At 39.1% G+C, this 12,783-nt stretch overlaps 1 long non-coding RNA gene across 1 annotated transcript; it reads right to left on the minus strand.

Annotated features, from left to right (window-relative positions):
- Positions 1-8,069: 8,069 nt before the first annotated feature.
- Positions 8,070-11,414, minus strand: LOC111590578 (uncharacterized). Its single transcript, XR_002749714.2, has 4 exons — positions 11,329-11,414; positions 9,403-9,468; positions 8,816-8,895; positions 8,070-8,739 (listed from the first exon to the last, which is right to left on the minus strand). It is a non-coding gene; the product is annotated as an uncharacterized lncRNA (long non-coding RNA).
- Between the last annotated feature and the right edge of the window lie 1,369 nt (positions 11,415-12,783).

A 12,783-nucleotide genomic window follows, 5' to 3' on the forward strand; every position in this document is an offset into this window, starting at 1 on the left:
CCATAGATTACTCATGTGAGGGCCTGAGCTACTCATGACCGTGAGTACGACTGATATACCAGTTTTACACTCTGCAGAGGTTACACATCTTTACCCACAAGTTGTGTATCCCGTCTAGCCCGGGTTTGCAAGGCCCTTAGACACTTCCAAGGTGAATGGCTAGGGATCCACTACGAGGCCTTTACAAAGTTCCACTAGCTTCAGAAAACCCGCTATGGGGCGATATAGGAATCCCTTGTCCGAAAAGCCATCGCAGCATGATCGACCCGAGAATCTCCCTATACGCAGCTTCTCTACCGCCCTTGCCCCTTTTGGGCAAGGTAGTCCTCCACTAGCTTTCCTAATTAGTCAGTCAAGGACATCTCATACCACCCTTGTGGTAGCACTGTTTTCCCAGGTGGTTCTCCATGTTCCAATTAGCATGATGATCTTATCATGAACAATAATTAAACAACAACATAATTGAAACATGATCATAATATAACATTAATTTCCCAAAAACCAGGTAGAGCAATAGCAAATCTACCCAATAGTTCATCTATTTGCAAGGTGGGGGATAAACAATGCTAGGGAAACCTATTAGGTCCCATCAAATTAATGTCACACCCGGATCTAAGGGACAAAGTTGGGTGCATCTCATATATGCGCCAAAGAAGACAACACATATAATAACAGAATGTATAGAGATAAATGTCACAATATAATCAGAGTACTTATTACATTGCGGAAGTCTTACAAAATAAAAGATAAATATAGATCGAACTAAAGTCCATCCTTGGCGCCATAAAGTCAACTGGGAGACGCCACCTAGATCAAGTCAAACTCCTCGCTGTGTGACTCCTCTTGAACCACCTGTACTTCTCCTGTGGGGGGTGTGAGACAGCAAGGGTGAGCTCACACATGTTCATCGCTCAACAAGTTGTGGGGAATAATGTGCATGAACTCACCAAAGGTGGGAGTTCATGTGATGTGTAAGGCTTGATCAACAATAGGGGTTAAAGCTGAGCATTGCTTTTAATAAGTTGGTCAAATTTTATTAGCAGTTACTAAATGTAAGTAAATACCAAAACCATAATAAGAATAGAACAAAAATTAATAATAAATTCCATGCAATGCAAATGACAGATTGAATTTAGTTTCATAATTTAATCATGCGAGAGTCATGAGCTGCTCTTGACCGTGAGCTCGGCTAGTATACCAGTTTTACACTCTGCAGAGGTTGTACCCTGTACCCATAAGTCGTGCATCCCATGTTGCCAGGGTTAGCTAGACCATTAGACACTACCGAGGTGAATGGCTAGGGATCCACTACAAGGCCTTTACAAAGTTCCACTAGCTTCCGAAAACCCGCTACAGTTATGGGAAGAGCACTTGCAAGAATCCCTCGTCTGACCACCATCGCAGCAAAATCAACCCGAGAACCTCCCTGCATGCAACTCCCCTACTGCCCTTGCCCCTTTCGGGTAAGATAGTCTTCCACTAGCTTTCCAAATTAGTCAGCCAAGGACGTCCCATTCCACTCTTATGGTGGTACGTGTTTCTCAAGTTAAGCTCCATGTTCCAATTAAAAATATAATGATCTTGACATGAACATAAATAACATAACAAAATAATTGGAACATGGATATAATGAAATATTAACCCAAAACCAATAAAGCAATAGCAAACTACCCAACTGATTCAGGGGTAAACAAGGTAAAAGATAATCATACTAGGGTGACCTATTGGATCCCATCAAAATTAAACCTATGCATTGAATAGTGATAATAAAGAACGTTATTGGATAATTGAAAGTGATCAAGGGCACAACTTGCATGGGACTTGAGATTCCAGGTACCAGGATGATCCTCAGATTCCCGTGACCTCACTGCTAGTCATAGCAATACAAACAAACATGGTATAGATAAAATTAACATCACACCAAAAATAAGTACAAACTGAATAATAATGATCTACGCGAAGCTACGAGATCGCGGGTTCGAGAACCACTAAAATCGGAGTTACGATCATCAAGTTATAATGTGATTAAATGATTAACTAGGTTCTACGTTTATTTTATAATTCCAGAGAAAAGATAACCTAAAGTAGTACTTGATTCAACTTTAATCTAAATTGTAAATTGACCATAGATCATATTTTAGTAGATTATAATGAGAAGCAGATTAACAAGACTAACCAACATAAGTTAAATAAAGATCTAATTACAAAAGAATGAGACACGGTACAATAAACGTTGTTATTGAATAGTAAATATTCATATGAAGCCAGCGCAACTGGAACAGTTCAATTCGGAGTTAAAATGGGGAAGTTATAAATTTCCAAAGGTTTTATGTATTTGATACAAGATTAATTAAGAGATTAATTTTAATGGGGCTTTCATGTCAGAACAGTGGCACTAGATGATAAACAATAATCTTACAAAATTATAGAAAATGAAATGGGTCAATTTGGACTTCAAATGAATTTTCTATGAATTACACAAGTTCTAGAAAATTTTTTTATTAAAATTCATTTTCTAAATGGTTTTATAGGTTTTTATCACTGCCTGGACTACGCGTCAAAAACAGAAAAGTGCAGGGTCTAACGCGAAAAAATTCCCAAGACTCAGGGCTACCTCCAGTGCGGACCGCGGGTTAAATATCTAATCACCAGGGGGCTCTTATGAAAATGTGCTTGCGAAGGGGTATGGACAGACGCTGGCCGTCCGATTAGAGACTCACGACCCAGATCTGCGCTATGAATAACTGAACTAGAATCGCTCCACGTACGTTGGATCAGATATCAGTGGTCGGGATCTTATGAATCGCAATTGACATCTGTCCATCGGATCTAATTTCAACGGTCTTGATCTAGATCGCACGAAGGGGTACTTTCTTCTAATCTGAGTCGTTACCTACGAAATCGATGGCCAACCTACCCCAGCAGAAGCGATATTCAGGACCGATTCCTGGCCGTCAGTCACAAGATCAACGGCAGGGGATCAAACCGCGAATCTTTTTGTTTGGATCTAATCTCACTCGCCCTATCCAAATCCAACAGTCCTTGGATCGTCTTCCACCTTCCAGTCGCGACCCGGAGATGGCAACCGGAGCACCGCCGCTGAGCTCGCCGCAGCACGACAAATCATAGCACCTGAGCACCAATACCAAATCAGACAGACGCTACGCAGGGGGAATATCACCGCGGACATGCAGGGGAGAATCTTACCGGTCCTGGAAGCGTAGACGCCCCTGACAACGGCAACTCGCGGCTTCGCGACAGCGACGCAAATCCGTCGAGGAATTCCGACGGTGCCGGCGACCAATCCTAAGCAGCGTGGCTAGAACCTCCCTCTCCCCGGACTGAAGAAGCCCCCCGACACAATCACGCGGGCGCAGTCGGTGGCAAGCTGAAGTTCTCATGCGGTGGCGGTGGAGGTTCTCGGAAGCTGGGTTGATCGAAATTCGGTAGCGCAGGGGAAGGGAATGAGATAATCACGACCCCGGGTTCTTATCCCCCCAGCAAGGACGACGAGGGGTGGTTGAGGATCCGCTATTAGCGCGCTGGCGAGGTTTGCGGCACAGTTCTTACGGTGGGCGCGAGAGATTCCGGCAGTCGTATCACACGAGGCAGAGAAAAGATCGGAAGGGAGAAGGGGATAGACCCGACCGGTGGGTCCCATCCTGAAGCCGTGATGCGCGAGTGAGTGGCTCAGGGCAGCGACTGAGGCGGAGGTGGGTCGAGTGCGCGGCCCACGCAGGAGAGAAGGGGTAACGGGATGGGCTGGTAGAGAGGATAGTTGGCCCAGGAGTAGGTTACCCTTTTTGTTTTTATATCTATTTTATTTTCTAATCCAAATTCAAATTCAGTTTGGAATTCACACTTAAAGTTTGAGTTCAACTTTTAAAGGCACACCTAAAACTCCAAGTGTGAGTGCAAGGTTTATTTACTTCTTTTATTTATTTTCAATTCCAAGTTTTAATTCAATTTCACATAGAACTGAAGCTTCAAGTAGATTCAAATTCATGTTTTGAATTTCCATTTTCTAAATGTCATAATTTATTCAAAAGGGGTATAAACACTATTGTTTTACCTTGTTATTTATTTATGGAAGGAATAACTGACTTTATTAAAAATTCCCTTCTCATTCTCTAATTTCTATTCCCTTTTTGATTTACAAAATTAAAAATTCAAATCCAAGATAAAGTTTAGGAACTCAAATTTTATATCCACTAAAATCAATTATGAAGCAATAGATATGTATTTATTTTAATTGATTTATTTGTTTGATAGATGTTTGAAATATGCAAAACACTCATATTGTTTTATTTTCTTTTTAGAAAAAATAGTATTTTGAATGTGGGATAAGAAGTAAAAGTTACTTCAAAATTAAATATTCACGTGAATAAATGCTTATAGTGTATCATTTAATGGTATGCATAATCATTTAGTTGAATAGAAAACTTTTCTATTACTTCTTTTCTAAAATAATTCTTGGTTTTCCAAAATTCAGTCCTCAATTTTCAATATTCCAGTATAATTTGAGATATCTGAATTTGCTATTTTATTTCTTCATATATTCATTTTATTATTATTTTTTCTCATACAAATTTTGGGCGTTACAATTAACCTGAGCATGTCACAGTAATTAACAAAAACACTTTTGGGTAAAGAAAAGTGATCAATGGCACATCTTGCCTTAGACTCGAGATTCACAGGTACTTCACCAACTTGGTCTTCAAGTGACTCGTGACCTCACTTCTATTCGTAGCAATACATATAAATGGACAAGGAGTACATAAAATAACATTACACCAAACATGAGAACAAACAACGTAAGAATATTCTATGCACTGCTACGAGGTCATAGGTTCGAGAATCACTAAATTCGGAGTTACATTTATAAAGTTATGATTTTCCGAAGTTTTAAGTGTCTACTATAAAACAAATGAGGTACAAGACTTTAACCATAGGTTTCATGGTAATACAAGGTTACTAGATGATAATCAGTATTAATATGAGATTAATGCAACTATAATGGATAAAAAGGAATTAAAATGAATTATTTATGAATTAAACAAAGTTTCTAGAATTATTTCTATGCTAGAAAACATTTTCTAAAGTAATTTACTCATTTTATTTAACCTTTGTGCTGCGGCCATTAATTCTAGAAATCTTGGGGTTAAATTCATAAATATCGGGGACTCCGTTTTAATTATTTCCTAACTGGTTGGATGATAGGTTGATTTGAAAGAAACCCAAGGGCCTCTTTATAAAGATGGACATGACGAAGGGGTACGGTGGATTGCTAGCCGTGGGATCCAAATTCGACGACAGGGATCAGAGACTTATCTCAACTGAACTGGTATTCTATCACAGCGGTCGTATCTAAAATCAATGCTCGGTCCATTGTATTAGCTTATATTTCTAATTTTTGCTTTCTATTTTAAATTTAAGATTCAAGTCTAGTTTAGAGATGAGTTAAATTTTCTATTTCAAGCATAAATTGCAACAAACAAAACTCAATATGAATGCTAAGCATTTTTTATTAATTAATTTATCCATTTAAGCAAATGAAAATGAGTAGGAATAATTCATGTAATATGTTTTACAATAATAATTATTAAAGAAAATAATTTGAACACATAGCCACATTTTAGAAGTACGATAAAATAAATTTATAATCTTCACATATTTATTTAAAAGGATATAATTTCTTTTGTAAAATCTATATTAAAAGATAGTTTAACTTAATTATTTTTTTGGAGAATAATTTTTTAATACAAATGATAGTTCACACAAGAATATTTTAAGTAATCTATTATTTGAAAACACATTTATTTAAATCATGAAACGAGTTTTCCTAATTTATCCAGAATAGGATTTTAGAGTGTTACACGACCGCACCTTCCAAATCACGCTGACATCTGCGCACGCCAAATGCACCAGCCATCCCCTGCCCCCCAATATATACCACCACCATGTTCATGCCTCTTTGCATTTTCAGTCCAAGTATTTGAATTTCTTGCAATTGCTCTTGCGACGAAAGTCAAAGTTAGAGATTTCTAAACACTGCATTCTCATCTTAGGGTTTTTGTTGTGTATGCCTACTGTTTTGTTCATATCTATAACAATTTAGTTCCTCTACTCGTAACTATAACAATTTTGTTGTGTATACCTACTGTTTGGTTCATATCTCTAATAGTGCCTACTGTTTGGTTCATATCTAGAACAATTTCTTGGCTTCTTATATTTTGTACCAGCATTACGTTGGGTTGCGTGTTGCTTATGTTGTATATGCTTACCTTTTAGTTAGTGTTATACTGTTGTCTGTAAGATGCTCCAAGTTTGTATGTGGTCTGTTTGAACTGGAGTATTGTAGTTGGATCTATAGCCAAAAACGTGCAGTCAAAAAACCTTTGTGGTTTTAATAGTTTGTATCAGTAGAGTGCATGTTGATAATCTTGTAATCCTGTGCGGGAGATGCAGTCACGGCTTGCCCGAGGCCAACCCCGGCCCGGAGACGCAGTCACGCCTTGCCCACGGCCAACCCCAGGCAGGAGACACAGTCATGCCTCGTCCGAGACCAACCTCGGGCGAGAGACGCAATCACGACTCACCCGAGGCCAACCCCTGACGAGAGACACAATCACGGCTCGCCCGAGCCCAACCTTGGGCAGGAGACACAGTCACGGCTCGCCCGAGGCTAACCCCATATGGGAGACACAGTCACACCTCGTTCGAGGCCAACCTCGGGCGGGAGACACAGTCACGGCTCACCCGAGGCCAACTCTAGTAAGGAGACGTATTCATGGCTCGCCTGAGGCCGACCCCGGACAAGCAGCGCATTTTCGACTCGCTCGAGAGCATCTACGACGATGCTCCAGAATGTGATATATATTTATTTAGTCAAAATAAATTTTTTGGCCAGAAGTGCAAACACTCATTGCTATGTTAACTATTAATTAATGTTGAAACCCCCTTACATGTTCTTGCATCTTACACGTTCTTGCATAAAGGAGGCCCATGAGAGCTTCAACAACAAGAGCTTGAACAACAAAATCGAAGGTAACTTGTCCTCATCTTTCTTTCTTTTTCCTACCAAATTCTTCACTTCTATTTAAACTACACAATAAAGTGTCCGATTTAGGGTCTCTGTAGGTTGTGAGGATTTTAGTTTAATGTCTTGACGGTGAAAAAGCAAAGAAAGACTAAAACAACCATGGTTAGATTTATAATGTCCACATTCCCTACTTGCTCGAGACCAACCTTGGGCGGGAGACACAGTCATGGCTCGCTCGAGGCCAACCCCAGGCGGGAAACACAGTCACGGCTCGTTCAAGGCCAACCTCGGGCGGGAGACGCAGTCACGGCTCGCCCGAGGTCAACCCCTGGCGTGGGACGTAGTCACGGCTTGTCCGAGGCCAACCTCGGGCGGGAGACACAGTCACAGCTCGTCCGAGGCCAACCTCGTGGGAGACGCAGTCACGCCTCGCCCGAGGCCAATCTCAGGAGGTAACTGTTACAACCTACACGATTGATTTGTCGTGTAATTACCAGAAGACCCTTTGTGTTCCGTTGCAACGCACGAGCACCATACTAGATATATCTTCTTTATGTCGTTTAGATATGCGCAAGTAATAAGCATTTAATGAATAGTTTGTTTAAATGAGGTAACCAGTCTACCACGTCATAATCTGCAGTGGGCACCATACTAGATAGTTGGTATTGCAGAGATTAATAAGGCTATTCCCAACAATTACCTGATATAGATAAATCTTGTTTAAATGAGGTAATCGGTCTACTATATCGCTTCAAGAATATAGATATGTAACAAGCATTTAATAAATAGTTTGTATTCCCGTACATGCACCATACTAGTAGATTTATATATGACCCTTTAATATATTCACTTACAGTGAGAACATACTAGTCAATGGCGCGCGCCAGCGCGCACGTGGAAATTAAATACTTATTTGTGTCTTAATCGCAGAGACAGGACAATATATTATACATATGTATATAGAGTGTCGCAGATGGTTGTGATCATTACATAATACATGGTCAGCATGGAATGTGGAGACGTACAAACAGTGCCTTTAATATCATTAGGTCTACATATATATTATGATGCATAGACAAAAGACATTTGGATATTGTTTTCCAAATAAGACATAAACGTCGTTGGTAGACAAAAGATGGTACATACAGTGACCAAGATTAGGAATAGCAGTCAGGCTGCATTATAGCCATTACAGGTTTTTTGCGTATCAGATGGATGTTGAATCCTATCATTTTTTCCCATGTACCACACATCCGTCATGGCAAGGAAAATCTTGGTCAGTTCATACAGAATGGGTTGTATAGAACCTTTTGTAGTTTTGATACTTAAGTACCATGTGCAAAAAATCTGGTATCTACAAATTAGTAGTCATAAAGCATAATGGTATAAAAGTGATTTATATGGTAAATCTTTGTAAGTCATTTTCCATTGCAGTTGTAATTTTGGTAAGTTAGTATTTGATTCTCCAAATTTTAAATTAACTTATTTGACTGTAAGAAAAGCTATTGTCATTAGATGTTTGGCATTGTTTGTTTAACTTTGAGCAACAGTAATTAGCATGTGTGTCTTGAGGGCAGTTGCACAGTGGGGGGAAATAGCCTTTACATACAATGCAGGAAGTGAATGAAATAGTCATACATTTATCCTTATCGGATGCATCCTCATCGCAATCAAATTTTAAAGATTTGCGCCTAGCCCTGATTCAAAAACAACGGTGAAATGATGGATTTCAGAAGGGAGAAGATCGTCATTTTGTGCATTTTATTTCAGTACCTTTTCGGTGGTGACTCAAAAGACTGTAGATTTTGGTCTTCAATTCCAAGGCTGCCTTGAGCTTCAAGGTTGTTATGTTGCTGGCATGTAAATCAATGTGTAAGCATAGGGACATGTAAAGCTAAATAAGTTGGAAAAAATGAAGTATTAACCACGTTGAGTTTGACTTACATCTAGAGAATGGTTGTTGATAGGTTGGACAGTGTTGTAGAGGGTGAAATTTTTTGTTTTGTTCTAGATAGTAGTTTTGTTGGAGTTGACGGATATGCTAGAATGTTTAATTTGTTTGATGGCAAGGATAGGTTTCTTCCATCTGAAGCTATGACTGACTTGATTAGGAGTTCGTTTTCTAGATCTTTAAATGACATTTTGTTGTAAACAACTACGAATGTGACACAATTTGAAATACGACTCAAACCAAAAAGGCAGCAGCAACGTAATAGAAGGAAGAAAGTAATATTTGCATAGGTAGTGAGAATAAACATAGTACTCACTTGTATGCTTTGATTGTTGAAAGATCCAATTGAACGTAATAGAAGGAAAAAAGTAATATTTGCATATGTAGTGAGAATAAACATATTACTCACTTGTATGTTTTGCTTGTTGAAAGATCCAATTCTTGCGACCATACACCTTAGCGCCAACACAAATAGCTACAGAGGCACGTTTTGAGCAAAAGAAAAACAAAGCATAAATAAATTAGAGTACAGCCACACAAATAGACGTAATAATAGACGACTGATATCAATAAAAAGCCTAAGGCATTGCATAAGAGAAGTGCATTGAAAATAGAATATAATTACATAAATGGAGATAATAATAGAGGATTGATATGAAGCCAAAACATCCAGGTTTTAAGTAATATACACATAAATAGTAATCCGAAACATCCGAATTGTATGACATACTACATAAGAAGTAACGGAATACAGTCACTGAAATGAAGGCAATAATAGAGGACTGAGATCAATAAGGAGGCCTAGCCAGAGCATTGAAGAGAAGAGCAGCAAAAATAGAATACAACCATGTAAATAGAAGCAACAGGACTAATATTAAGCTGAAACTTTTAGGTTTTAAGCAAGATCGTCATCTACAACAGAATTTAATAATAGACGACTGATATCAATGAAAACGATAATGCATTGCATAAGAAAAGAGCATTGGAAATAGAATATAGTTACATAATTGGAGATAAAAATAGAGGATTGATATGAAGGCAAAACTTCTAGGTTTTAAGCAATATACACATAAATAGTAATCTTAAACAGCCGAATTGTATGTGATATTACATAAGAAGTAAGAGAATACAGTCACTCAAATGAAGGTAATAATAGAGAACATATATCAATCAAGAGGCCTAGTCAGAGCATTCAAGAAAAGAGCATAAAAATAAAATACAACCACGTAAATAGAGGCAACAATCGAGGACTAATATTAAGCTGAAACTTCCAGGTTTTAAGCAAGATTGTCATCTATAACGAAATACTTACAACGAATGAATGTAAATGTAAGTAGGGCTTGGGTGATATAACATTTGATGATCAGGCGCATAATGCACGTAAAAAATATATATATGGGCCGAACTAAAAAGGTATTAGCAATGTAAAAGATGAAAGACAGTAACATTTACGTAGGTAGTAACAATGAACACAATATTTACATATGTGATTTTGCGGCTGACACTTCGCAGCAAGAGGCTAAGTCGGAGCATTAAGAAAAGAGCATAAAAAGTAAAATACGACCACATAAATAGAGACGGTAATGGAAGAGTAATATTAAGCTAAAATATGCAGATTTGAAGCAATATTCCCATGTATAACATAATTCTTACAACTAATGAATGCAATTGTAAATAGGCTTTGGGTGGTATACATATTGAAGACCTATAAAAGGCAATTGATTGTATCATGTAAAGCGTGAGTAAAGAAATTTTAAGAAGACAATACAATAAGATGAACTAAAATATTCCATGAATACACCCCAAAATAACATATACTGTAGAAAAGGTCCAAAAAAATAAGAAAGGTTAGATTGAAGTCTACATTTGTATGTTGGACCCCTGACCATGCCTTATATTAGCACAGAGCGAATCACCTTTTATTTTAGGGAAATGCAATACCCTAATCTTGTTTGTAAAGGGGGTAAAAAAATGAAGGAGCATAGATATTAGGTAGCAGTCCAAATGCACGAACGCGTTTGTGGATGCGGGGCGAGCAGTAAAAAGCAAAGGCAGGTCCATTTCAGGGGAAAACACATTTCAGAGAAAAACACATTTAGGGTTTCTAATGTGGCATAATAAAAGAGATCAAAAGGCATCTGTGCCTTATAGTGTAGGTAGACTAAAAAAGGGCAGCAAAAAGCATGCGTGCTTTCAAGTGTACATGGAGACCCCATTGCAAAGATTCAAAACCAAACGCAATGTCTCCATACTGGAAAGCAATCAGAGTTTGGGACCCTTCTATTGAGCAACGAACAGGGTAAAGGAAAGTGAAGCCTGAAAAGGATCTATTTACCTCCAAGAAACGACGGCGGCGGGGGCTTTCAAGTGTACATGGAGACCCCATTGCAAAGATTCAAAACCAAACGCAATGTCTCCATACTGGAAAGCAATCAGAGTTTGGGACCCTTCTACTGAGCAACAAACAGGGTAAAGGAAAGTGAAGCCTGAAAAGGATCTATTTACCTCCAAGAAACGACGACGGCGGGGGCTGGACGCACGTTGAGGCAGCGGCGGCGTCGCTGTCGGCGCTAGCAGCGTGGTCGTTGTGGTAAGAAGGAGCAAGCAGACCGAGAGCCTTCTAGGCGGTGCCGGCGTGTTTTCCTTTTTTTTATTGACCAGAGGAAGCTAGAACGGTAGTGGTAGAGCAAGGCACGTGCGCAGGTAAAGCAAAAGAAGCTACCGGCAGCCACGCGTACGGCGACGATGCTAAACGGCGTGTAGACGTGCGGCTCAGGTTTTTCAGCTAATTGCTACCGGTAGCCACGCGTACGGCGACGATGCTAAACGGCGTGTAGACGTGCGGCTCAGGTTTTTCAGCTAACGTGGACCGTGCGTACGTGGAGGAAGCCGCATCGGCTTAATAGAAAGAAATGGGCCTATAGACACCCACGGAATGGACCAAAACTGTCAAGTCTGCTCCAGGCCCATGTAAATTTTGGTGGGATCTATAAAGTGTAACATTTTTTACCTCACCAATAATGAATGAAATTAGAAGGCTTGAAAGTTAACAATAAGTTTTGACTCAGAGTGAACAAAAATATTTTATCAATACAACTCACCATTAGATTATCTTCACTTAACGATTTCATCAGTTGTTATTGATCAAATATTTGTAGGGATGTCAAACATGTCAGTATTATCGGCTTAAAAGCAGCTAGGGTCTTTGTCAAAGGCACACAATGTTTCTTCATCCCAGGAACACAAATTCGCATTCATGTGTATCATAGGTTTATAACTATCTTTCACGTAGTCTTTATTGTACATTTTGTGGCTACTGATTTTCTTCTTATTTGTTGTCCAATTATATCCAGAGAATGTTATCGAAAGGATCTTGAATTGAAGCTGTACATGTGAAATTATTTATAGAAACAACTATCTGAATTGTTCTTGGTAACAACAAGCTTCTGTTTTTCGGATTTTCTTGTACGCAGACCACCTCCACCTACATCACGAAGTTAAGTTCACTCCTACCCTGCTCATATCCTCTTGTGGCTATTTTTTTTAACAGTTCTGTAAAGGAATTGACTGAATATTCATCATGCACATTAACACCTTTATTTAATAGTTCTAGCAAGGAATCGACTGTGAGCATTCATCATGCACATTAACACCTTTATTTAATAGTTCTGGCAAGGAATCGACTGAAATCTTGGAGGCGTGAAGCCTTTCCTACCCCCTCACGCCTTGTTGCTACCTTGGAGGCGTGAAGCCTTTCCTCCCCTCTCTGGCGCAGGAGCAACAACTGTCT

This window comes from Zea mays, chromosome 1 (genome assembly GCF_902167145.1).
Source record: "Zea mays cultivar B73 chromosome 1, Zm-B73-REFERENCE-NAM-5.0, whole genome shotgun sequence".
NCBI classification, from domain to species: domain Eukaryota; kingdom Viridiplantae; phylum Streptophyta; class Magnoliopsida; order Poales; family Poaceae; genus Zea; species Zea mays.